This window comes from Triturus cristatus, chromosome 9, assembly GCF_964204655.1.
Source record: "Triturus cristatus chromosome 9, aTriCri1.1, whole genome shotgun sequence".
NCBI lineage: Eukaryota > Metazoa > Chordata > Amphibia > Caudata > Salamandridae > Triturus > Triturus cristatus.
Genome location: NC_140592.1, coordinates 463,619,785 through 463,647,660, shown reverse-complemented (window position 1 = coordinate 463,647,660; position 27,876 = coordinate 463,619,785). Strand labels below are relative to the sequence as shown.

General features: G+C 44.2%; 1 protein-coding gene across 4 annotated transcripts in view; it reads right to left on the bottom strand.

Annotated features, from left to right (window-relative positions):
* Positions 1–27,876, bottom strand: part of LTBP4 (latent transforming growth factor beta binding protein 4) — a 1,245,426-nt gene that overhangs the window by 946,844 nt on the left and 270,706 nt on the right. The window lies entirely within an intron of this gene.

The following is a 27,876-nucleotide window of genomic DNA, read 5'->3' as shown; positions in this document are numbered from 1 at the left end:
ACATGGTGTTGCTAAAACAGGTGCTTGACATAAAGCTTCCTTTAGGCTTTCAAAAGCTTGTGTATGTTCCTGAGTCCAAGGGAGAACAGTCGATGTGGCTGCCTCCTGTGTGGTTAACTGAATGAGTGGTTTTGCTAGAAATGCGTACTGAGGGATCCACTGCCTACAATATGAAGTGAGGCCTATAAAAGCCCGCACTTCCTTTTGTGTCTGGGGTATTGACATGTTAGCAATTAACTGGATGCGATCTGGTGTAAGCTGCCTTCCCTCCTTGGACAGCGAGTGACCAAGATAAATAACTCGCTGGACACAGAATTGCAGCTTAGAAGGAGACACCTTGTGCCCCTTGTCGGCTAGAAAATGTAAAACTGTCAGAGAAGCCTTTTCACATTCAGGTTCGCTTCTCGCGGTGATCAGCAGATCATCGACATATTGAAGCAGTGCAGTATTGACTGGCATGTGGATACTGTCAAGTTCTCGTTTCAGTGCTTGGCTGTAGATGCTGGGGCTTTCTGTGAATCCTTGGGGAGCGCGTGAGAATTTAAAGCTGCGCCCATTTAAACTGAATCCGAACAAATATTGGCTTTCCGGATCTATTGGGACGCTGAAAAAGGCATTCTTGAGATCAATTACAGTAAAGAATGTTGCTTCGGAATCAATTGCTGTCAATAATGATGATATATCAGGGACCACAGGAAATTGTGGTACAATGCACTTGTTTAGTTCACGCAAATCAATAACCAATCGGTATACTGGTGGGGCAGTAGGATCAGTTCGTTTAAGAATCGGAATTATCGGTGAATTACATACATTGGAGTCTGTTTCTACAACTACTCCCTGGGCAATTAGCTCATCAATGATTTTCAGCAAAGCCACTACAGCATCATGCGGTAACTTGTATTGTCGCATTCGTGGTAGTACCACTCCTGCTTTCAATGTGACTCGGTATGGTGTAATGTTCATGCAGCCAACATCCGTAGGGCCTTGTGCCCATAGATGTACTGGTAAAGTCTGTAGTCGGGGATCCATGTCCCTAGACACATAGTGACCTTTAAAATCACGTAGAAACAACCTTACTCCTTCCGGAGAACAACATATTATGGCTCCTAGTGCTTTCAGAGTTTTAATTCCTAACAGATTTTCTGGGCATGATTTAGTAAGCAATAAATCTGTAGTTCGTGTCAAAGGTCCTATCGTAAGTGGGAGAGGCTGTGATACTTCATTAACAATAGGTTTTCCTGAAAAACCAAGGGAAACATTTTGAGAGCCTGAGAGGGGTGCCCCTGGAACTTCACTACGTTTTATAGTTGTTCGACTTGCCCCTGTATCGAGTAAGAATTTTCTATCTTGACCTAACAATTCACTATGTACATACGGTCCTTCTTGATCTACAGGAATCTCGATGAGCGGTAAGTCAACTTCCCTCTCTAGGCTTGTTCATGCGTAACGCTGATACTCAGGATATTCATATTGTGCAGTCTGATACATTTGTCGTGTTGTGGTTTGTGTGGCAGTAGCAGGCAACGGTGGTGCAGCTGGCACAAACTGTATGGGCTGCTGTGAGGCTGGCATGGACTGTTGCTGAACTGGCATGGACTGTTGCTGAACTGGCATGGACTGTCCATGCTGCATAGCTCCTTGTTCATTCTGATCTTGTCTAACTAATCGTGGTCTCTCTTTTGCAATACCTGTAGCTATATTACGTTTCAGGACTGGACAATCGTGTACATAATGGCCTAGTTGCTTACAGTAATTGCAGGTTCCTTTTACAGGAGCTGCAGAATCACCAGAATGTGTCACACCCTTTTTGTGACCCTCTGCTGGTACTGTCTGAGAAACTAGCATTTTCATTTTTGTATCCTTCATGCGTCTATGCTCGTGTTCTTGTTCATCCCTAATTCTATTGTGATGATACTGTAACATTTGTAGCATTTGTGACGGAGTGTTACTTTGCCAGGTACTCTTGAATTTCAATATTCTATTCTTCACTGGAGGCAATGCATTTTCCACTAATTTTGTCACAAATAAATGTGGATATGAGTCACTACTTGCTTTTATACCACTGTTTATACCAAAACATTTTTCAAATCGAGCATAATAATCGCTTGTGTCTTCATCTTGCTTTTGTTTGCAGGCTGTGATTGCACCCCAATCTTCCTTTTTTGTAGTTAATAGACGTGGCAGTACCTGTACTAGTAAACCTGGTAACAGTTTAACTTTATCCCCGAGCCCTGAACCTGCAGTTCGGGCCCTTTCTTCCTCTGCTAATGCTGTCCAGTCTATCTTTTGGTCTCCCACTTCCCACTCTTTTTCTTTCAGTTTTTCATAGATGCCAGCAGGCAAAAGCACCTTTAATATCGTCATAATATCAGGAAAGGTGTACTCTCCCATTAGTAACATGTCTTTAATTTCTCGGTGGAAACCCGCTGGGTCTTTGTCATGACTAGGTACTACTTTCTTCATTTCTAATAATTCCATTTTTGATATGGGTGTGTAAACAAATACACGGTGAAACTCATTGTCTTCGCCTTTTATTGGGTGCACTTCTCGTAAAGGATTTTGTCTATCCATATAGTACGGCGTTCTTTCTCTGTGGGGCAGCGAGAGAGAATCCGGATTTACAAAAAGGACATACTGTTTACGTGACACTAATATCTCTTTAATTAGCTTGTTACTAGAACCTCTCCATCTGTTCGTGAGTAGTTCCGTTAATATATCAGGTAAAGGACCAGGGTCAGCATGTTGGCTCTTATATAATATAAGGAGTTGCTGAATCATATAGATTCCAGCTAAACGTTGTTCATCTGCACTGAGATTAAAAAACGTGTGTGCTACGGTCTCATCACCGTATTTTTCAGGACTGTCAATCCAGTGAACAGCTGATCTGGCTAATTCTTGCTCATCCATGGAATCGAGGAGGTGGTAACCCCTTCGTTCTCGTAGTATTTTATCTGCGGCTTGAAACAAATGTTCAGGAGACTTCAGATTTATTACAGGCGTCGGATACGTTCTGCTATTATTTGGGCATACAGAGTGTATGGGATCAGAAAAACATCTAGCATTATCACAGGATCTTCCTCTGCCTACATAGGCTATGGTCTCTGACTGTCTTGCGGAATTCCCTGATTCGGACACTTCATCTTGCTCGAACTCGTCTGTTCCCAATCTTTCTTCATGAATACGCTCTATTTCTCTACGGATTTTTCGGCACATGGCTATTATACAATTTTGCTTATCGTGTCTCCCTTCTGATATATTCTGGCTCCATCTTGTAAGAATAAGCATTGCATTCGGGTCTACCCCCGGACGGTCTTGATTTCTGATCACACTGTTTATGAGGAAACGTAACAGTTCCCCCTGTATCTCTACTTTCTGGAATTCCATAGCTCTGTTAATACATCCTGGATCTCGTCCTGTTTGAACAAAATGGTATATGTTATCTAGATGCGTAGTCATTCCTGGTAACCTTGCTAAATACTCTGCGGCTCGCCTGATGCGTAATGATGCCAGGACCATTTCGTCCTCTTTACCAACCACCGGGTCATATCTACAATTTACAAGGAGTTCCTTAAGCGTACGTTCACTTACGAATTTAGGTGTACGTGAATGCGCTGATTCTTGAAAGACAAGTTTATTTATTCTGGGTGGTGTAAAGGTATTGCTAGCACCTCCCGTGGCCCCATCTGGGGCGTCGGGTGTGAATGGGTTCGTTGAACGTGACACAGCAACTATGGGTGTCGATACCACTGTAGAATCGACTGCGGGGACAGATGTGCTTGCCGAAGCTTGTATCGGGACTTGCTGTTGCACGGGGTCGGATACCTGATCCTGACGTTGAACCCCTCCGCCAGACGGTCTATGTAGTGTGGCGTTAGCATACTCGGGAGCTGTGTCGTCTAGATATGAGGAAAGAAAAACATCTTCTGCGGTTCTGGGATGCCCTTTTTGATGTACCTTAATTGGAAATAACGGGGGTGGCAAGTCTTTTGGCATCCCTGGAACAGCCTTTGGTAGTCCTTCGGCTAGAAGGGGATACATACCATTCATAAGAGCATTTCTTTGTCTATTTACTTGTTCTGACTTCACTCGGATACCTTCCTCAATTAATAGATTTTCTTGAACTTTATTTGAACTTTCTTTACTCCTCTCTTCTTGTCTACGTGCTTTTTCTGTACGTCTATGAGATTCTTTACGCCATAACTCAACAGCGTCTTTCTGTGACTGTCTGACCTTTCTTTTCCATAACTCTTCCTCCACTTTCATGATGCACTCTGCATCCCAGGTTCCCGCTGCGGGCCACCTTTGACTTTCTGGCAATCCCTTGGTATAATCTACCCATAGATCAAGAAACAATATGGCATCTAAGCCATGCTTGTGGTACATAAAATGCCCTGGAGTGTCCCTAGGAGGAATAGGAACTGCTTCTTCAAGCACCCCTTTTCTGGTAGTAATCTGTCTTAACTTCGAGAAGAGCGGCATATTGACAACTGATCTGATACTTACTCTTGAATTCACTTAATACGAAAAACACAATAATGAACAGCGAACAAAGAACAATCATTCATACCACAATATGCAAGACATTTGAACACTTTAAACATTGAACATTAAACATTTTAACAATAACCGACAATGATGACAGTCTGCCTAACTAATCACCACGCTGAATTCTTGACAATAACTGAATACTTCGGAATACTTGATATACTGCTAAACAGTACATATACACTGCTAAACAGTGCAGACCGGATTTGTGTACCCAAATCCGTCTTGACCGGCACAACCTATGTGCGCGTCAACACGCCTCCTCGGCGATGGTACTCACCGAGTAGCTCCTTGAAACGGAAGGCCTCAGAGAATGGACAGGACTCGATGACTGCGGATAGCGGACCCTCTGGACATCGGGATTTCGAAAAACCTGGTGGGCTTCTGTATACCTCGGATCTTGCTCTCTCAGCTAGGCTCTGGTCGGGATACTTCGCACTTCTCACCGCCTCGTCTGGGTTGATCGCAGCCTCAGTCGCCCCCGCTTGACCGGAGGGAGCTTACAGGAAATCCTGCTGGTACGCGTTTATGGTCCGTCCAGCTGTGGCAGGAGACCGGGCCTGCAACGCACCGCCGGCGCGTGAGATGAGAAAGTGTCCCTATTCGGGCGCCATTATGTGGTAAATATTCTTTTTACCGAAACTGAATTTCATACGGAATCTTTAAAATAAAGTAAAATAGCTCAGAATAACAAGAGGCAGAATCCGTGGTATAAGAGGTTTTCTAAATGGGCTTTATTCCATCCAAAATGGCCGACTCGAGTCGCGGCCTTCAGGTTCCGTCACCACGAGGGTTCAGGAAGTGAAGTACAATACTTTATTGACAAGAAGTAACTTTTATAGGTCATACATTTACAATGAAACAAGTGCAAAAAGGCGTAACAATTGATAAGATAAATTAACATAGTGATACGTAATTGAAACTAGGCGTAATAAGGAGCAAAAAGAAACATGATTGGCTCTCATTATCTTACATAGGTGGATCTATACGATAATACTTAACATGGATGCGTGCGCAGCAGCATGACGTGTGATTGACGTGCAACTAGGGGGTGAAGGGGACTTAACATTTAGCTCTACATGTGGAGACGAGAAGTCTAGGGGGTCATGTCAACCTAATCCCAAATCATATCTAACATCCTATGTTTAGAGAACTATGTTATCCACAAGGAAGGACTCTCGGACAGAATCTATTCTATACTAACTGTATGTGCGTGTACAAGCGTCTAAGTGTCTATATGAGAAGCGAGGGGCAGAAAACTTTCCATGGCAACAGGGCTATGAATCACTTGCAGGAGGACGGAAAGGCTGAGTCCTTTGCCTGTGAGCTAAAGGAAATGTTTACCTAAATCACTAGACAGGAATGCATCGGCTGAAGAGCAAACTAGATAATTCGAAGGTGAAATACAGCTTCTTGGCAGGCAGGCGAAAACTGGCCGAGGCAGGCACCGTTAGCTGCACAGGGAGTAGGACAAAGTTCATGGATACAGATGCGAGCTCAAGCTGAAACTGTCAGAGACAGAGAGCAGGGAAAGGCTTTGAGGAAAGAATCGGGCCTACTTGCCTGAACTGTAAAAATGGAGTACCTTAGCCATATAAAGTCGGTGGCTTTTCATACTTAGGAATTGAATATCCAGCCCATTGATGGCGGATCTGACAGAGAACATGTCGACGGTAGACACACATATGTTTGCGTCTTGGAAACTGGAACTGGAGGGAACATACATGTACTTGTGACATGCACATAGAATCGTTGGGGTCCAAGATAGGGGACATAACTGATCAGGAAAATCCACATTTCCACACCTTTGTTGGACCTGCGTGTCTCTAACCTGGGTGGGGCCTAGGTCGTAAATTACCTCTTTAATTTACCTCCCTGTGCCAGTGGTTACATTATGCAAATATGTGTGTGACCTGCGCATTACAGAGTTTTTCTATCGATAACCATAGTTCCGACAACCACCAGAAGGTGTCCCCGCACCACCATGTTCCAATAGAGTGCACATTTTTTTGTTGTTGTTGGCAATAGCAATCTTATACCGCATCTGAAACATTAACACCAACTTTTTACCACTGCTCTATGTTCCTGGAGCGGAACCCAGAACACAAAAAGTGAAGAGAATCAGATCCATTCTACAAAATCTTTATCGAGAGGCTGGTACTTTCACAGAGGGTTCTGTATCTGTTATCGATAGTTTCAGAGAAGACCAAAATTCTATCTGGTGTGAAAAACCTTCGGTGAAGAAAAAAGCACACCTTACGTTTTTTTCCCCAGAAGTATTTTGCAAGGGCCAAACATGTTTTGGGGGAAAAAAACACGTTTTTACGTTTTTTGCCTCATGAAAATTACTATTTTTCAGATATAAAATTGAAAATATCACGGTTCCCTAAACGCTAGGTGAGGGGTAACTAGAAGCAGGGCTCCCTCCACCACCAAACCCCCTCCACCTAAAAACAACCCTGCTGAGACTGGTGCTGAAGTAGGGGTGTTATCACACCCCATAATAGTGGTCAGCTTTTTAAAGCCTCTAAATACAAAAAACAAGCATTTGCAATGCAATAGGTCTCGCATTTCCGAGAGTTTAAGCAATTGCCATTGTAAATGACAATGCCTTTTATTTATCTGCTTTGCTAATTAACACATACATAAAAGGCATTGTCATTTACAATGCCAATAGCTCAAACTCTTGTAAATGTGAGACCTATTCAAAGAAGCGGCTGCCATTGTCTCGGAAAGTGAAAGCACGCATGGCGCTGAATGTTGCAGGAAAGTATGTCGTGCCTGCAGTTGGAGAAACCCATTAAAGAAAAGAGTGCTTACAGACTAAAAAAGACTACTGTGTAACAACTAACAACCGAAGTAAAAGGGACTAACAAGCCTATTAAGGAATCAGAAGCTAGCATTTACAAAGGACAATGATACAAGCCAATGACAAATATGGGTGTAGAGTGGGCGGGGGTTCTATTTCATACACCAGTACAGCATGCCACAGAACAGCGCATGCGCATCCCAGGCTCAACCTAAAAACAAGCAATGGTATAGCCAATAGGTCTCGCCTTTGGGACCTGTTGCATAACTAAATACTTATAAGGTCCCAAAGGCGAGACCTATTGCTTATGCCAATGCTTGTTATACATGTAGCCGCCACTGATTCTGCCTTATTCTATGGTTTCTTTAATGCACACTTTCAGGTCACTCTCTCAACAGACTAGGAGAACTGCGCATTTTTTTCTAAACACATGGGTCTCTTCGGGCTGCGTGATTTAATCTACTAGGCCGCAATGAAAACACCCCTGTCTACGGCGCCAGCTGTAGGGTGTGCACGAGCCTGGCTTGGAAAAATCAGTCAGGATAAGCCAAGCCTCTCATTCCTCCCGCGCAGATAAAACGATGCCCACGTGTAATTGGGTAAGGATAAAGAAATTCCCCCGTTCATCTCCACTGCCTGACACGGCGCAAGGGGCATAGGCTACTGTGTCTATGGCAAATCATTATTATGATTACTTTGCTGCAAAATGCCGGGAAAATGATTGGCCGTTTTAAAGTGAAGGGAAAAAAGATTTATTGAAGGCACAAAAAACAATTATGCAAATATGGCTTGAGATACGGGAATGGCAAGGCACAGCTGTGTTTGCAAAAATGGATGCGAAAGTACAAAGCTCCTGTTCTTTAGAGGTCTGCCTACTTTTTGATGTTTACGTTTTCCAGAGTGACACTTTAGACGAGCAGGTTCATTCATTCTACAAATTGGTAGTGATTTAGGTGGGAAAGTGACAATGTACGAGGCCATGCTATGCCTTGTAAAGTTGTATACCTTCTTTATTTTGTTTTTTTTGGGGGGGTGGGCACTGGAGTCCGTATAACTGTCATCTTATTGCATACAGTTCAATTCAAAAGCAATCGACCGCCTGCAAATAAACAGATGCCGATTGTTCACTAATTTCACCAAGATTGAAACTGATTCTCACGCCCAAAAATAATTTTTGTTGTGGGCAGTCAGTGCAAATGCTCGTATTACACGCGTTCAGATGTCAAAAATGTGATTGCAAGATTAGAACCACCACCACCTTAGTCTGTGCAAGTATTGCCCGGGGTATCTTTCAATCAATTTGTCCAATACAATGCTAACTCAAACAAGTACAAATGTGTCTCACTCTCGGCGTAGCCCGTGGGTTACCTGACACTCGGTATACAAGTGGGAGGGGTGGGGGGAGTGCGGCCGAGAGCAGGGACACGCAGCGTTTACTTTGCAGGAGCGAGCGCGATAATTACAAACAGATGTCGCCAAAGCTCGCTCCCGCAAGGGAAACGCCAAACGTGCACGCGTTGCAATTGAAAGCAATGCAAAGCGTGCACGTTTTTAGGCAAAAAAGCAGATCGATTCCAAGAGGTCCCCTCCTAAGCAGCGCATGCGCGCTGCGTAGGAGAGACCTAATGAGCTGGAAATCCACTCTGTGCAGTGGTTATGTGTTCATTTGTTCTGCCACCGCGTGATATCAGCTCCTTATCGTGCAACAGTGTGAAGGGATCCAATGGTATGTGACACATGTGGCACCGTGTGAGTTGGCAGACCTGGTTCTAGCCCCATTATTGGGGTCTTATGTAGGTCCATGGCAGACGTTGTTCCCTTGTCAGTAATTCCTTCCCTGTGTTGATCTCAATATACCTCCTGAAGAAAGTATGGCCTTGGGGAAATTGCAATTGTTTTTCCACTTAACTCATGCATAACTATCAGGACAACTATGGAAAATACGTCTGGTAATTGGGATTTATTTACACATGATTGTGTAAATGCACACTTGTGTACATTTTTGATACACTGGTGTAATAAAGATTTCACGCAGACCTAATACCGGTTTCCCTTATGGTATTTTGCTCTCTATTCTGTGATCCTCCAAGGATCCTTACGCTGCCTGGTATTTACACATTAACGGATACTGATGTTGTATGCAAACAGTTACCCCTTATGAGATAATTATGGAGTAGGGCTCTCGGATTGCGGTACCTTTTGACTTGACAGCAACCTCAGGGGGGTTCGGGAAGTGGCTCCAGATGGCAGCTCCAGGAGAGAGTTTAAAGAATGTGCTGAGATGAACATGCAAACTAAAAACATGCCTGCTTTAAAAAACATGTCACCATGTACTCCATCATAAAAAAATCCTCTTATTACAAGCTACACTTACTCTGGTCAGGTAAACTGCGCCAATATGATTATGCCTCTGAGAACATTTACAAAGAAGTGACGGAGCGCAGCGTTAGACTTCTTGGATTAACGCAGTGCTCTGCCACTTCTGAAACGCAGGGCCGCATCGTATCTATACCAATACTGTGAAGCCCTGCGTTTCCCCCTGCACTGGTGCCAATTTTAACTGCCTAGCGCCAACGGAGGCACCCTTGCACCATAGTGCAAGGGTGCCTGTCTTGTGGGGAATGATTGTTTATGTGCCGGAAGGTGTCCCTTCCTGTACACATACAATCTTAAATGGCGATTTGTCACTTCTATGTGTGCTGCTTGTGCAGCACACATTGAAGTTGCAACTCGTCATTTTTAAAATGATTGTTTATGTGGAGGAAGGGGAACCTTCCTGCACACAAACAATCTTGCATGGCGTTTTGCAGTTTTTATGTGTGCTGCACATGCAGAACACAAAAAAACAGCAACAATGAGGAGAAATAAAGCATTTCTCCTTCTTTTGCCAATTTAAGACCAGGATATTCCTGGTCTTAATTTTGGCACTACCTCCTATTTAAACTGCCATTGTAAATAGGGGGCAGCGTAAAAAACAATGGGTGTCGCGGTGGAACTCCCACCCCAACACCCACTGTACACCCCTTTCACGCCAAGCATAGCATGAAAGGGGGTCTTATTTACAAGGCAGCGTTAAGCCATGTTAAGTGGCTTAACGCTGCCTTGTAAATAAGGCGAAGCATGTATCGCCACCACGTCAAAAAAAGTGACGTTCTGGTGGCGATAGGGGCTTGTAAATATTCCCCTATGGGCCTACAGTCCAAGTAATTGGCGGACACTTCATTATACAAATACTACATAACATAAAATAAGAGAATCTGTAGTCTTTTGGCATAGCCCCATTTATATAGGCATTAGTAAGCTTTCTAGTTTATGGTTTGAACTAAACAAGTGTTGATTTTATGTCGATGAAAACAAATTTGCTTTATCAGGTTTAAATGGTAAACCACCGTTATATTTGACGTCGACACATCCTAGATGCCTGCATGTGCTCACTGTGATGGAGTATGGGTCAGGCGGTGGGCCTGGAGCCCTTGATGCAGAGTCTTCTTACAGATTTGAAGGGTGCTTGGGCCGACATGTTCAGAAACATGCTGATGTGCACAACCGTACGCATGCCTATACCGTGGGTCTCTCACAAGAGTGTGCAGGGGCAGAGCTGGTGCAGCTTTCAACCCAAGTGTAGCTAGCCATGCACCTCGCGAGCGGGAGACAGCCGCATAGGAAGAGAGCTCTATTGACACATAGGTCCCATGAAAGTCTGTGTTGTGACTTGAATTGTTACTATGCATCCTTTCCCTTAGTTACCTGTTCCCTGCTGCTCAGCCAGTATGGATGTGATGTTGTGGAATGCTGGAGTGCCTGGTGTGGTTGAGAGAGTCAGTTGGAGTGTGTGGGTTGAGCAGCAAGGAGGCTGTTCCCGGTGGGGCGGAATTTCCTATCTACTATTTACCATCTGATTATCCTGTAACTAAGCTCAATAAACCTACTCATGTAACCTATTCTACAACTACATAGGGACCTCGTTTGTTTTACAACAATGGTGATGATTTGGTAAAAGAAACCTCGTGCTGTGGAAGGTGGAGTGTATATTGGAAGATGAAGTGTATATGAACCTACTGAAGAAACTGGAACTAAGAAACCTTCAGCTTGAAGGAAAAAGATCGCCCTGGTTACCCTACCAGTGTCCTTTATCACCTGGACAACCTGCCTGGGGCGTTTGTCCTTCCTGACATCAAGGGACTGATGAAACTTGCCTGCCTGCTCTGATGTGTGCATAAACAGATGTCAATAAGTGTGAGGGCAGAAGGAGTTACTGAAGTTTGAGGATCAGCAAGAGCAACTGGCAGCATTTATTTCTGAAGGAACAGGCAGCTTTTTTTGTGTTGGTCAATGCTGCGTGCAGCAAAGTTAGTGGACTGCTTATTCCATGGGGACACACTATGTAGCAGTGTTTCTGGAAGGGATTGTGGTGAACCGGCTGCTCTGTTGTGCACATTTTGCAGCTAGTTATAAAGCGAACCAGCCGTTAAACTGTGCTTTTCCTGCCAGAGGGAAGATGGTGATTAGTGTGCTGGTGCACTCGTCTGGAATGCAGGGCTCGAGTCGGGGTACCACGTTGGTGGATGGCGTCCCGCCACTTATTTTACCGGGAGCTCGATAACTGGAGCAAATGGAGCCACACATTCACTCTTTGGCCTCTCTGGGGCGAGATCGGAGCTCATTCAGAACGCTGCTCACGCGCTGGCTTCTCTGATGCAATCGCATCTAAGGGGTGAGCGAGGGGAGGCAATGACTCTGATGGTGCAAGCCACCTTTCGTGACGTCACTTCCTGTCGTGACATCAGCGTTCCCCCACTTCTGTTTTTTAGGACTTGTGCCCTGTTGGAATGGAATTACACCTTAAGGTAATTCCATGAACTGGAATGGATACATGGTTACGGGTGAGTTTCCTTTCAAACGTACTCAGCGCAACAGCTTGGTTTGAGTGGCAGGTCTACTTGGCGGCCACGTGTTGGATCGTGCCAGGCGCTCGTGGCTGCTTCACAGTTCCTGTATTTATCTTTGTGTGGTGCACCCTCTTGTGTTCGTCACTCTTGAGGGTACTGTCTCTCTCTGGATGGGTGGATATGGTTGCCTGTACGCGTGACATGCAACCTTAGCCATGATCCTTGATTGGTGTGACATCATCGCAGGCAATGTGAGCCGTCATTTGAGATGACGACGCAGTTTATTTTGAGGTGCCTCTTCATCTTGGATTCCATGCACTGTGGCGCTTTGGCTGATGGCACTATTCTGTGTGCCTATGTGTGACCATGTGAGGCTGCAAATTAGAATGGGTTGGTCAGTGCAGCGGCAGAAACAGGAAGCTCATCGGCAAGTATTCAGCGTAGGTGAGGACTTCGGTTGAGAGATCGCTCACCGGAGTAAAAGACCTTTGTTCTGATTATGATGGAATGTGTTATTGCTGTCATTTGATTTTTTTTAAACATGTACTTGGAATGTGTGTAGTTTGATATGGAGTTATTTGGGTTTTATTACTTTAGATTCTCATTGTTGTGTAGTGAATGGGTGAGCTCCTCTTAACTTGATGTTCGTTCATGCCATACTGATTTTCTTGCTTAAGTGGATGGTATATGCTGGTCTGTATTCTCTACATGTACTGCATGCCCATATTGCACGCTGAGTGGCTGTTTATTTATTCTGTAATAATTTTCTTGCCTATATGTATTTTGTCATGCTTGTGGGGGTGCCTAGAGTGTTTACCTTGTTCATTTAAGCTGTGTAGCATGTGTTCTACTGAATGATAGTAGAGTTGTGTACTCTGGCATGGAGACAGGTACCCTAGTATGCTTTGCCTGAAATGTATGGTCCTGTCAGGTGTATGGAAAAATTTTGGTAGGGTCGTGTACCCTAGTGCTATGTTGAAGGGTCATGTGCCCTAGTACCGTGTTTCAGGGTTGTGTACTGTACTACCTTGTTATGGGGTCATGCACCCTAGTGTTGTGTTGTAGGATTTTGTACCCTAGTGCTGTGTTGAAGAGTCGTGTACCCTATTACTGTGTTGCAGGGTCGTGTACCCTAGTACTGTGTCGTAGGGCCGTGTACCCTAGTACTGTGTTGAAGAGTTATGTGCCCTGGGTGGTATGTAAGTGGTACCCCCTGTTGTGTGCAGACGGGGTGAGTGAGGGTGTATGGCCACATAGCACTACATTGATGTAATTGTAATCTTGTAGGACTGCCTCTTTATTCTCCTAGTCCTGCTTTCTTCTACCTTGTTGCAATTGTAATGTATCTAATGTCATAGACTTGTTTGTACTTTCCTTTTGTTGGAATTATGTTAATAATAGTTTTCCCTAAGGGAAGGCGATGTGTTGTGACTCGGATTCTCCCTATGCATCCTTTCCCTGTGTAACCTGTTCCTTGCTGCTCAGCCACTATGGATGTGATGTTGTGGAATGCTGGAGTGCTTGGTGAGGTAATGGAATGCTGGAGTACCTGGTGTGGTTGCGAGAGTGCCGGTTGGAGTGTGTGGGCTGCGCAGCAAGGAGGCTGCTCCTGGTGGGGCTGAACGTCCTATCTATTATTTACCATCTGATTTTTTCTGTAACTAAGCTTAATAAGCCCACTCATGTAACCTACTCTACGACTACATATGGACCTCGTTTCTTTTACAAAACGCTGCCTGAGTCATGGTGACGCCGACCCCCTTTATTTGTGCAAAGGGTGTGAGCGGCATTGCCCAGCATCCCCAACCATGGACATTGTGCAGAGAAGGGATTTGGAGCAAAACAAATAGACCCTCAGTTGCTGGTACGCTTGTGAAGAAATGATTACAGAATGAAGACCCAGGCGGAATCATGATAACCACCTCCCTCACAGGCATTACAGACATTGCATCCAATCTCTGAATTTAAGTGCGATACCCGAACACATTCTGGGTGCTGTAGTCTTGTTTCTCTTCCATTCAAATAAATAGAAAAACACACCTGAAATCAAAGACTTGTAGGCGACAGGTTCAGGGCTGAAGACAATGTTTGTAATGACCTGGTGCACAGGTGTTCACTCTAGTTGGAATATGACACGTATGGTTACCTTCACGCTTTAGCTATTCTGTTAGGGCAAGATTCCATAACAGCTTTGGCCAGGTGCACCAAAGAACATCTGCTAATACAGCTATCTCCTTGTGCCCCCTCGGAAGGGGGATGGTAGGGCGGACGGGCATTAGGAGTGGCGAGGCAGGGGTGATTACCAAAAAAACGGATTAAAAAGTAACTTACCTTTTCCTTTGCCTCCGCGTGCCGCCCTTCTCACCTCCGTCCTCTTCCTCACGATCTACCGGAAGCACCCAGGCTTCCGGGCTCTGCAAGCCAATCACGACGCTGCAGGAGCAGTGTCGTGATTGGTCTGAGCATCCTGTTTGGTCGTTCAGGCTGTACCTGGGGAGGTTGGGCATGTTCTCCACTGGACTGTGCAACACAGCCCAATGGAGAACATGGCAAGTGGGCATGACGGTTTGGCCAGCCCTAAAGGGCCGGACAAACTGTCATGTGCACCCAGAGGATTGCACACCACTCCTCACTCTGTTTGGCGTCACAGAGCCCAGCCTCACCCCCACCTGGCTGAGAGCTCCGCTAAGAAAAATAAAATGATAATAACATTATGTTATTATCATTTCTTTTTCTTTTGTGCAGTGCTGAATTAGCAGTGGGGCAACGCTCCTAAGCCTTAGCGGAGGAGCCGTCACTGGCCTAGCCACACAAACACGCCCATTGCCCCTGGTTAATGAACGAAGAACCTCTCCCACAATGAGAAGTGGGCATGTGGTCGTGCACTTGTTGAATGTGGGTCTGGGTTGAAGGCTTTCTTCTCCAGCCTCCACAACAACCTGATAACACAAGAGAATGATGGCCAATGGGACAATGGTGCTCTTGCTTTTTGGTGGGAGGGGGCTTTGAAGGATTCCAGCGGTGGGTTTGAATTCCTCGGGTCACATCAGCCCTTCAAATTCCACAGGGCACATCAGCACTTCAAATCAGGGGGCACATTGGCCTTTAAGGGCTCTCTGGCCTTCTGGAAGAAAGGGAAGGCTGATGCACAATGGAGCAGGAGGTCCCCACACTGCCTGTGAAATGAGAGTCCATTTCAACTCTTGGCGATCGAACACATTCGCGAAGAGGGAGCCTGATCACGACCTTTGAGTTATACGGCAGACCAGGGGAGGGGAGGCTTTTTATTCATTTCAAAATTAAAGCTGGCAGGGAATGCTGAAAAAAATGTCCAAAATTCCAAAGTTTTTTAGGTTTAATGAAGTATAAATTCCTCTCTGCTCTAATTATCTGCCCATTGGTCGAAAGGGGGTTCATGGGACGCATTTATAGTTCCAGTACTTATCTTTCACCAAGTTATGGACCACAAGGCTTGCCTTGCCTTTGTCTACTATCCAGGTAGAAGTAGAATTCCTACTAAATAAAGGGCACAACAACAAAATTCCAACGACCTAAGACAGGTACCTTTGGTGCTTTTTTTTGCATTTTTTTCTTTAGAATGAACTTGACCCAAGAGTATTAAAACACTTTTCAGGGGCACCAGATTACATAACACCGCGGTAATTAGGCACTGACAGATAACTATTAAGTTGTCCAGAATCGCAGGTTTTGAACCCAAACCGGGACTCAAACCTTTCTTCAGGTTCAAAGTGGGCCGCTCCAGCCTTTAGGCCACCTCTCCTCCTTGTAACATGAACTAACAGATTGATACAACATACTACACCATCTTGTTGTTAAGGAACAATTAAACAGCGGCATGAACTGAAGGAAGGACGTCACAACTTAAGTGCGAAACCGAGATTATTTGCAAATAAAACAGGGCTATTTATTTCACTTTACCAGCAAATAGAAACCAACAAGAAGCATCAATGAGATTGTCTGTTATTTTCATAAGTCATGCTTTAAGTCTTATTTTAGGATTTAAAGTGGGGACATTCAGGTTAATGGGGTCTCCGTCAATGCTTAATTTGTAAAACAGTAAGTGCCAGGGCCCTTCTCAGGAGGCTACTGCGGCTTGCACCACCAAATGCCCCTGCCAGTGGTGCCAAGAACAGAACCATTAAATATAATGGGGTTACTTGTGTCCCTCAGAACCTGGGTATACAGTTATGAGCTACAAACAGTTCTGTCGGGTTGAACTAAATCACCTCAAGGGGAATTGTAAAATAATGTTTTCATTAAACATTAAATACTAGAAGGGCCTATAAATGATCCCTCAAACATGTAAAACTTCTCCCACTCAACAAACACAAATCTTTCAAGAAAATGAAATCTAAAAACCACTGACATAACACAACCATCAACATATTTTAAATATATTATTTTTCATATATCAAAACATGTATATCTATCTCTTTTCATATTTCTCTTTTCAACGGCTGTCTAGAGGACATAAACAACAATACATCGCATTAACATATACATAGTGAAAATCACAAATCTCCCAGGGATCACATACACAAACATGACACCCTGGAACCACATATAATCAAACTGTCCCAAAAATGTTTTGTTCACTGTATCTTTATATCTTTTTTACATATTCCAACGATAGCTGACATAGGACATAACGTATTGTAAGCCAATAACAGAACCAACACAACTATTAAACAGTGTGACAATTCTGACCATTCCAGAACACCCAAAGCTATAATTATTCTTTCTTGGTATATATTATTTCTATTTAATGTATATTTGATTCTTAAACACTGTATTTGTGCTCATCTTAAAACTGGACACCGCCACCATGTGGTGGACTGTCATTAGTGCGGATATTGAGAATTAAGTGGCAGAGTTGAGCACCAGAAGCCATCAGCTCAAATTAATCACTGGTCTCCGTGTACCTTTCTGGGTCTTATCTGGACTCCCTTAGTTAGGTAGCATTCTCCCACGAAGCCCATAGGGTATGTGGATTGCCTAACATCTTTATTTTGTGCCTCTATTTTAAAAGTCTGGTCAGCCCGAAAAAACAGACGAGGTAAACACCACCGCTATGACACATTATCCAAAATCAGTGTCCCTGTATTGGGTGCATTGTGTTGTGGCCAGGTTGCCTTCTGGGTTGCTTTACAGTGGGAAAATGCTTGTTTTTTTTCTTTCTAGGGAGGTCAGCTTTTCCAATTTCTGATTTATCTTCTTCCATTTCTGGTACTTCTCCCTTTTTGTCTTCTGGGAAGTGGATGGTGACAGGCTCTTGTTTTGAAGAAGGGTTATGTTTTCAAGGGTCAAGGGTGTGTGAAAGATGTCTGTGTTTTTTCCTTATCGCTTCCTGTTGATGAAATACTCTCTTGCTTATACAGATTAGGTGTCTGATTAAGAGTTTGGCAACAGGGTACTTAATCACAAATGCAACAGAGTACCTGGCACTCCAAACCCTTGTTCAGCCTGCCTCATTTAGAGCTCGGTAGACCTTAAGTATTCTGCCAATGGGTCCCCCATTGGTTCGGTCGATGGAATACTTCCTCAGGGAAAGGACATTACACTGCCCACCCTGTTTACAGTGGATGATGTAATGCCTTTTTTAGGTCGAGCCTAGCACAGCGCGCATGCGCTGCACTAGGAGATGAACTTTTGGAATCGTTTTGCACTTTTCAAACACTCGAGGTTGTGGTGGCATCCACCTTGCGGGAGCGAGCAACGGCGCGCAGGGGCAATCTGTTTCCAATTAGCATGGCCGCATGTGCTTGGCTTCCGGACTCAATATCCCATTTCGTGCTCAGAGTGGACACTGGCCTCCTGTCTGTTCTGCCTAGCACACAGAAGCAGTTGCAAGAGCGAGGCAGCCGAGAAACGAGAGAGGATTGGATAAACACTGACCTCGTTTCTGCCGCTGCCTTTGAATTAAAGCTGTGAGTGCGGACTTGTTTGGGCATGTGTTACTGCGCTTACAGCAACTGCTTCCAGGGAGCCAGATTTGTGTTTCTAAGGAGATTGAACAAAAGGGAACGCTTTAAGAGCCGGTTGCTGTGACAGTGTAAAAGTGTTTGTGTTCAGACGGGGCGGAAACGAAATGTGTTTTTTTTTTAACTTGATTTCCAAGTGCATACAATTGTGGGCATTAACAGAGCTCCTGTACTCTCCAAATTATAAACGCTTAACTGGAAAAAATCAGTCATGACTGATTGCAGGCATGTGATTCTGCTATGCATGACGGGGGCTCGCCATTCCCCTTTGCGCTATGAGTAACTTATGCACGAAGGAGGAATCGCAAGGAAGGGCATAGTTTTGCGAGGTATCTTTAGAATGTGTTCCGAGCCAAGCAGGGGACCAAACCTTTGCGATCGACGTAGTACCACATGCTCGTTCATTCCACTTATATCAGGGTTATACATACCAGGTAATGCGAAACCGCTGTGCATGCAGTCATACGCTTGTAGCGAGCATATTACAGGGAGATTCTGGCCGGTGCAGCCAAGCCCTGCTAGAGAACAGAACAACAAACTCAAACTCATCAGTGCCTCATTGTCCCCTTGGCCCCGGCCATCCCACCCCCCCGTCCGGCCCGGGGGGCGGGCTCATCCCAGCTGGCCCAGACCTGCCACCCAGTGTGCGTCAGAGCCGGTGCCACATCCGAACGGATAAATCACTTTCATTGCCTTTATCACACCTAAACGCAAAAGCTACAACAGGTGTTTCTCACCTAAATTAATTAATAACACATCCGGGTAAGGCCGTACTAGGCCAAATTTGACAACTACATCAGCAATTGACCCTGTTTCATTCACCCCTACATCTTCAAGTTCAAAAGCCCTGGTTTCTCCTGAAAGGTCATGTGACGACTTACTCCGGTGCCCACATAATGAAACGAGTGTACAGTAATCCAAATTTAAAATATTGCCATGCTTGATCCTGCTACGCAACCTAGAACAAAGAAAAAATAAGTTGAACAATGTTTGAATCATTGTAATGCATTGCATATGCAAAGCATTGGCATAGGCAATAGGTCTCGCTTTTGGGACCTTATAAGTATTAAGTTATGCAGCACAATATCCTTGGTGCAACAACATCAACTGTTGCATGGCTAAACACTTATACGGTCCCAAAGGCGAGACCTATTGGCTATGCCAATGCTTGTTTCCAGTCTGTCACTGCCAGGTAAAATCTGGCAGTATGGGACAAAAAAAAGCCATAATGACCCTCAGGTCACAAGGAAATACTCCCAGGGTGTGAGGGTTTTTTATTTTTCAGAAATAAACTCCTGCTTTGAGAGTTTGTTTTGAAAACAACAAAAGCTTTGAAAAAGTTTGGTGGATGGCCGTCAAAACCAACGGCGACAGTCCACCAAACATTTAGTACATTGAAAAGCACCACCATTATGGTAGTTCCGTTCAGTGTACATCAATGTCCACTGGGCCGTCGGTCATCTCAAAATTTGGCAGATGGAGTACTATTGCCATGGAGGAGTTAATGTCCTTCAGCATCCTGACGACACAACTTAGTCTGCCAAACTCTAAATCAGGTCCTAATTTATGACATTAATCACAACTAACTAGTAATAAAGATAAGTAATTTATGTTTCAGATCTGTTAAGTTCCTTTGGAATTTGGAAGGAGTCTTCATCAGGCCACTGGTCAATGTTTTTGATTATGAAAGTAATGTCAACATTTCACTCAACTACTCACAAACAAATGAAAGAGAAAGGTAGGAAAAGTTGTGTCAAACATCCCTGTCAGAGACAGGTCTCAAGAGGGATAAACAATTGACCTGTAATGCAAACATGCTTCTTTGAGGTCAAGCACAGCATTATAGTGTGGAGGGACTCAGACCATTATCCAGAGTGGCTCTTTCCAATTACTAATTCATCAATGATTGCTCTACCTCCATTGAATCAAAGTGCATAAATTGGTACTGTCTAAACTCAACCAGTATCTCATGTGTTTTGTGTTTTCAGTGCTGTAAATTGCACTGTGCTTGAATTAAAGAACAGTGAATGCTTGGTTATTAACAAAGGTGGGACTGCAGGGGACAGTTGGTCTAGTACCCAGAAGATTTACTTGGTAGCTCAAGTGAGAAGACATGACCTAATGGCCAGAGTAGCCAACTTTGGAATTGGGGAACCAATTCCAAGTCCCAGCCTCTGCTCAGCATCCTATGATTCTGTCCAAATCATGTAATCTCTGCGTCTCTAAGAAAAAATGTGTAATGTAATGCAGTGCTTATGTAAAGTGCTCTAATGCAACTAAGCAAAGATTGCACTACATAAAACAGCAACAAGTGAAAAACTTGATACTTCGCTATATTATTACCAGACTTAGCAAAATCAAACTCGCCAACGAACTGCACACATTCACCTGCCAATCAAGGCTGGGCTTGTCTGGAGTACATGTGCTTCACATAATCAACATAGAGGTAGGGCTATAGGATTGGTCCGACAGACAAGGCTGTTGCATTGACTCTTCCTTTTATTAAGGATAATTAATGGGGGATGGGGATAAATTGCCAGAGTCTAGCTGGAAAAGAGCATAGAGCTTTATTTTCACCATCAGTGAATGTACAATAGTGGACATCAGGCGCCCACCTAAAGTTAGTCACGTGGAACAAAACGCTGTGCACAATAGAGCTTCACTGAGGAATGTGTTTTCATGTGTTTTTTCATGTGATCATGTGTTTTCAGCATTTCATAGGATGGAGGATCTGGTAGTTAGGTGGGTTGTCCCAAAGAAAGCCCAAAGCATCTGGTAATTAAGGTTCCATATTTAGCGCATCCCCTTTCTAGATTGTTTAAGGCTAAATGCACAGTAATTGTCCTCTGAACGCGCAGTAAAGAAAGAGGTCCAGATATTGAGAGGGAGAATGGTTCAAGTATTGAGTCAGTGGGACCCCGCTTTATCATTATGTGATGTCGAGTAGACGCAGTCTTATATATGTGAGAATTACCTCCTTATGATTGCGTCCGTCCACTGACTTGCAGCCCAATGCCTTATAGAAACATTGGTGACCTTTCTCTTTCTATGGGAGGGGTGTTCGCTAGTGAACTCCAGCTGTGGATAACCAATAGCAGAATATTTTGTGAAGAGCTGAGACCTCAACAAGCATCCAGGCTAGTAAGAGTTCAGTCTTATTTAAGTGTTTATGTCTTGACTCCCAGACGTTTGGTGAATAGCAATAAAGACCTTACTAAGAGCATGTGCTTTATTAAGATCCTGAGCTTTACTAAGATCCTGAAGTAAACGAAACAGCAACGGATGGAATACTTGAATTAATCTCAGCCACTGGTAATTATTCAGGGACACATTGCAGTCCATCATTATTTTGTTCACTATGCCATCTCAGATAAGACCCAGCTATATGCAAATCAGCCTTGGTCCTACTCCAATAGGGACCGTTCAGCCCGAACTGCCAAGCCAGATCCATCTTGGAACCAGAACATAAGAAACCCAAGACTAGTTTTGCTCTGATTTGATCTTTTCAGTCAGGTACAATTTTGTTCCAATGGCACAGTGTGCTTTGAAGGTTTTAAAGTTTTTTAACCAAATAAAGCCAATTTTTGACTTGACTTGGCACAGTGTGCGTGGGACCAATGCCTGTTCACACCCGTCACACTTAGGGTCACGCTGGGAAGTAAACAAAACAGTGATGGATGGAATGCTTGAATTCTTCTTATCCACTGGTAATTATTTGGGCCACATCCCAGTCCATCATTATTTTGCTCACCATGCCACCTCAGATTAGATATGCAAATCAGTCTTGGTCCTGCTCCAATTGAAATAGTTGCACCCAAACTCTCCGAACCGGAACACAGCAACCGGTTTTGTCCTGACTGGAGCTCATCATTTGGGTGTAGCTTGGATCCAGTGGCACAGTGACCATGGTTCTGTGTATAATGGCACAGTGGGTGAAAAACGATGGTCTAGAATGCAGGCAGGAGTGACTGCCAGCTGCTGAGATGAATTCAAGCAGCCTTTCCATCAGCTTGTTGCTTTTGTAGTAGACGTCCTATTTGCGATAGCCATGGCCAGACATGGGCCCAGTGCTCATTGTGCTGAAGGACTCAAGGTATAACTCACTGATGAGACCTAAGTAGGTCGGAAACAGTCTGGGATTACCTGTGTTCTCATCTGGAGGGGACCTCGCCTAGCAGTTCTTGCTGGACTGTTCCTACTGGAGCAGGACCAAGACTGATTTGCATAAGGCAAGCCTCTTTGGAATCGCATGGTGGGCAAAAAACAATGGTCTAGAATGCGCTCCAGAATGATTGCCAGTGGCTGAGATTAATGCAAGCATTCTTTCCATCACTTTGTTTTTCTTACTGAGATCCTGTGCTTTTCTGGGAGCATGTGCTGTACTGAGAGCACATGCTTTACTGACATCCTCTGCTGTACTGAAAGCATGTGCTTTACTGAGAGTCAGTGCTTTACTGAGGTCCTGTGCTTTACTGGGAGTCAGTGCTTTACTGAGGTCCTGTGCTTTACTGAGAGTTGGTGCTTTACTGAGGTCCTGTGCTTTACTGAGAGTCAGTGCTTTACTGAGGTCCTGTGCTTTACTGGGAGTCAGTGCTTTACTGAGGTCCTGTGCTTTACTGAGCGTTGGTGCTTTACTGAGGTCCTGTGCTTTACTGGGAGTCAGTAAACTGAGATCCTGTGCTTTACTGGGAGTCAGTAAACTGAGATCCTGTGCTTTACTGCGAGTCACTGCTTTACTGAGGTCCTGTGCTTTACTGAGTCAGTGCTTTACTGAGATCCTGTGCTTTACTTAGAGTTGGTGCTTTACTGAGGTCCTGTGCTTTACTGGGAGTCAGTAAACAGAGATCCTGTGCTTTACTGGGAGCCAGTAAACTGAGATCCTGTGCTTTACTGGGAGTCACTCCTTTACTGAGGTCCTGTGCTTTACTGAGAGTCAGTGCTTTACTGAGGTCCTGTGCTTTACTGGGAGTCAGTAAACTGAGATCCTGTGCTTTACTGGGAGTCAGTGCTTTACTGAGATCCTGTGCTTTACTGGGAGTCACTCCTTTACTGAGGTCCTGTGCTTTACTGAGAGTTGGTGCTTTACTGAGGTCCTGTGCTTTATTGGGAGTCAGTAAACTGAGATCCTGTGCTTTACTGGGAGTCAGTGCTTTACTGAGATCCTGTGCTTTACTGAGAGTCACTCCTTTACTGAGGTCCTGTGCTTTACTGAGAGTTGGTGCTTTACTGAGGTCCTGTGCTTTACTGGGAGTCAGTAAACTGAGATCCTGTGCTTTACTGGGAGTCAGTAAACTGAGATCCTGTGCTTTACTGCGAGTCACTGCTTTACTGAGATCCTGTGCTTTACTGGGAGTCAGTGCTTTACTGAGATCCTGTGCTTTACTGAGAGTCGGTGCTTTACTGAGATCCTGTGCTTTACCGAGAGTCATTGCTTACCTGGGATCCTGTGCTTTACTGAGACTTGGTGCTTTACTAAGATTCTGCATTTTATTAAGCGCCCGTGTAGTGCTTTCAGTACAGATCCGCCATGCGTCTACCATTTTGCGCAAGTAGCAAAGAACTCTTCCAGCATATTCATTTTTTGCCCAATACAAATTGCTTTACCAAGCAACACTCTAAAGCAGATTTGAGGTAGTCCAGTATCAAACCAGTGGCTGCAGTGTGGACAATATTTTGAGACGTCTTTAATTTAGCCTTCGGTAGTGCTGGGGAGAGTGTGCAGCACAAATAACTTGCAGCTTAAAGTAGAGTTACAAATCATAAATTTCCTTGAGATTTTCTTATACCCTCTTTAGCTTATGTGAAGTTGTAAACAAGGCATTCCAGGGTCTCCCTTTGCTGCCATTTTCTCAGATTGGACTCCATTCAAACACGGTCTGTTAGTTGTAATCCGGGATTGAAGGTCAGAAAGGAAAGCCAACATCAGACTATGTCAATTCCTATCAGGGGTGATGTTGTGGCACAGCTGTGTGCCATCAGCATGCATGATAAACAGGGAACTGATGGAATAAACCAAGTCCCCTAGGGGGTTCCAACAAATATTCAGTGAAATGAGGGATAGTCCTGAAACTGAAGATACACCACAGGACACTTGGTTTGGCCTACACATATCCTGGCATAATTTGTTTCGTTGATATATTTCTGACAGGAGTGATTTGAGCTGAATGCCACTTCTGCTTTGGGAGTTTGGTTTCTCTGAACAAAAGATGTTTGCCAAGTGGGCCCTTTATACATGACCCCTGCCCTGTAAACTTCACTGATGGGAAGGGAGCTGCTGCCACAGCACAGAGATCGCGGCCAGGTAGGTGAGGATCTCCAAATACCGTGGAGGTGAGTCTGCCAGGGCTGGAGGGCTGAAGAGGTAATCACCTCCGGCCCACTAAAGGGGTGACAGGATACAGGCTAAGGACTGAGGGCCACATGCATCCAATTTAGGAATTGCGATTCCTAAATTTCGATTTTTAAGAAATCGCAGTTTAGGAATGGCAATTTCGTATGCATGTAGGAATCGCCAAAAAAATTGTGATTCCTACACATTCCTTATTTGCGACTCGCAAATTGCGAATCGCAAATAAGGAATGGCTTCCCATTCATTCCTATTGCCTAGAGGCCCATAGGAATCAATGGAAATTGCATGCGCAATTGCGAGTACCAAATAGGTACTTGCAAATTGCGCATGCAATTTTAAGGGTGCAAGGGTGCCAAAAGGACACCCTGATGCACCCATGAAAGTGTAATTAAAAAACATGTTGCACACATACATGCCCCAAGGGCATGTTTGTGTGCAACATAGAACTTTGAAAAATGCACTTTTGAGCATTTTGCAAAGTTTTCGCAAATCACCATCAACTTTAAGTTGATGATAATTTGCATTTCTTATAAGCGAAATCGCAAATTCTTTTTGTTTTTGCATTACATTTAGAAGATCACAACTTGCGATTCCCTAAATACAATTGCAATTTAAGTAATCGCAAATTTTGCGATTACTTAAATAGCGATTTTTGCATTTGGGCTGATGCATCCCAAATGCAAAAATTGTGGTCGCAAAGGGGCAGAATCTGAGATCTGCCCCTTTGCGTCCGCAAAAAACAATGATGCATGTGCCCCTAAATGAGGCCCTTAAACAATTGGTTCTGTGGCTGTTTATAATCTCCAGGTGGGAAACTACCTAACAACCAAACTTTCCATGACCTTCTCTAAATTAGGCAAATGTCAAATTGGACTGTAATTTCTCCGGTTCATTTGGATTCAAGGACTTTTTCAGATGAGGCCTGATCTGGACCAGTGTTAGGGCATTGAAACCAGTACATGGCTCAAACAGGTAGTTATTAAAAATGTATTTTTTTTGGGGGGGGGGGATACAAACCTGCTGACAAAGAGAGAAAGCAGACACAAGCCCTCTGCAGTATAAAGCAAGGGTTGAGACAGCATGAGTCCGATTATGTCAGCTTCAATTTTTATTTAAGAATTAATGTCATTGTGCACCTCCTTCTCTGAACTAGGTATCTCTAGCTATATTTCATCATGCCAAGGACTCTTACAGTGACTGGAATCTATGGGTGGTGGTCATCATTCTTTCTCCAGATTCCCCTTTCTCCCATGCCATTCATCCATCTAAGCGGATGTGAGTTGTCCATAACCATTAACACTTGACATAGATTTCTTCTCTGTGCTATCCTATGGAGCACTGCTCCGTCGTTCTCCCTTCCGCCTGTAGTACTTGCCAGCTTCTCAACGTTGTTTTCTAATGTGATCACAAAGCATTGTGGGCTGCTTCTCCTTTAAAAGGCTTTCTCCACCTCGAGTCAAGAGACAGTCTCCATTCTAATGTCTTGGTGCAGCTAGCTGGTCATTGAGAGGGGTCTTGTGCATCCTATATTCTGCTCTCCCTATGCAAATTCCCTTGGAATCACAATCAGGAATCCCCGAGACAGGTGGTTCTTGTCAGGAAGATCCACTGGATGAAATGATTGCTCATGTGGGGCAATAGCAGATTAGATAAAGCCTCAGTGGCAAGCATAAGCCTTAGTTGCAAATATAAGCCTAAGTGGCAAACAGGAGTGGGAGTATAATGAGAAGAAATGGCTAAAAATCTTGCTGTGGCTCCCAAAGTTAATGATGGTCCAGGCTATAAGAAAGGAAGCTAGTGTAACAGCCTGGACTTCTTGGGATGTGCAGGGGTGGTAAGATTTTGGCTACGCTTTGGAAGTGGAGAAGGACAAAAGATGTCCACTCTACCCTACAATGTTGAAATGGACAAAGGGGTTAGAAAGAATCTAGAAGATATAAATAGGAGATCAGGACTAAATATAGGAGGCCAAAACCTACAAATAGCCACAGCTAGGCGGGCCTCTCTACATTAACCAAAAACTGAGCAAGAGAACATGATATGAGGTATTGAAAGAGCAAAACATCAACTCAGTTGTAGCAACAGTTTTGGCAAAATGAACAATGGTTCATGCTTTACCAAACCCTTCCCTTAGACAAGAGGTGTTAAAATTCAGAGTTGGACTAAACCCGTGCTATGTGAATTTTATTCTGAAAAAAGCTACTAACTAGAAACTAATCTTTTGATGGTGATGATGACTAGATAAAGACTCAACAAGGGTACCTGGAATCTAGCACCTTCTGTGGGCCCACCTGAAGGCACGTCTCTGCCATTTGTCAAGCAGGTGATCAGGAACAACATCAGAGTGGGTTCATGGAAGGGGCTCAATCATGTGTCTGAACACCTCTGCAGATCCACTCTCTAACACTGCCCCCACCTCCAAGCATCCACGTTGCAAAAATCAACCGACTGCAAGAAAACAAGACTGACACTGCTACACACACAAATACAGGGTGCAGGATTTGGAAGTGAATATTAATCAAGCAGGTCTTTCTTAGTGTCGGTCGATCCAAATGTAGGGATGATTCTTACTTCAGGGGCACCGTGATGGTTGAAAGACAGAATTCTCTTGAGCATCATCAGACTGGGTTTGTGAAGCCCACACAGCTAATGTGAGCAGGTGCAAGGGAGCTGCATTACCCTGAGATATGTATTTCTACACAGAGTTATTCAGTATCGGACGGCATCAGAATGGAAATGGGAGGGTTATGTAAAATGTACCTTACTTTTTTTGTGTGGGGGAGTTTTATATAGCGCAAACTAGACCCGAAGGTATCAGAGCCCTTTACATGAGCACCAGTTACGTTACAGATGGAAACATTCATTTTTTGTTAGGCATGGGGAGATAAAGTGATTTGCCCGGAATCACAGAATGTTGAGCGTCCCTGCCGAGACTCAAACCCGGTTCCCCAGCTCCGAGGTCGACCGTTCTAGGCTACATTCTCTCCCTGTTGTATACTCTCGGCTACTGGCTTTGCTCTCACCCTACTATTAGTCCACGGTGTATCTCTTAGGCATTTGAAAATCTGCTATCATGTTCCCCTCACCTCCTATACTGCCTATTAGGCAAAGTGCTCCATTGAGTTACATCTCAGCTTCCTGACGAGCCTAATTTTCAGACTCCTTAACTTGTGGCATCATCTAGTTTGGAATATTCTCACTTGCTCTGCTTTATACAAGCAGACACAGGGCCTAATTCACAGAGATTAGTGTATGAGTTGGTGTGACTGGCTCGTGTAGCAC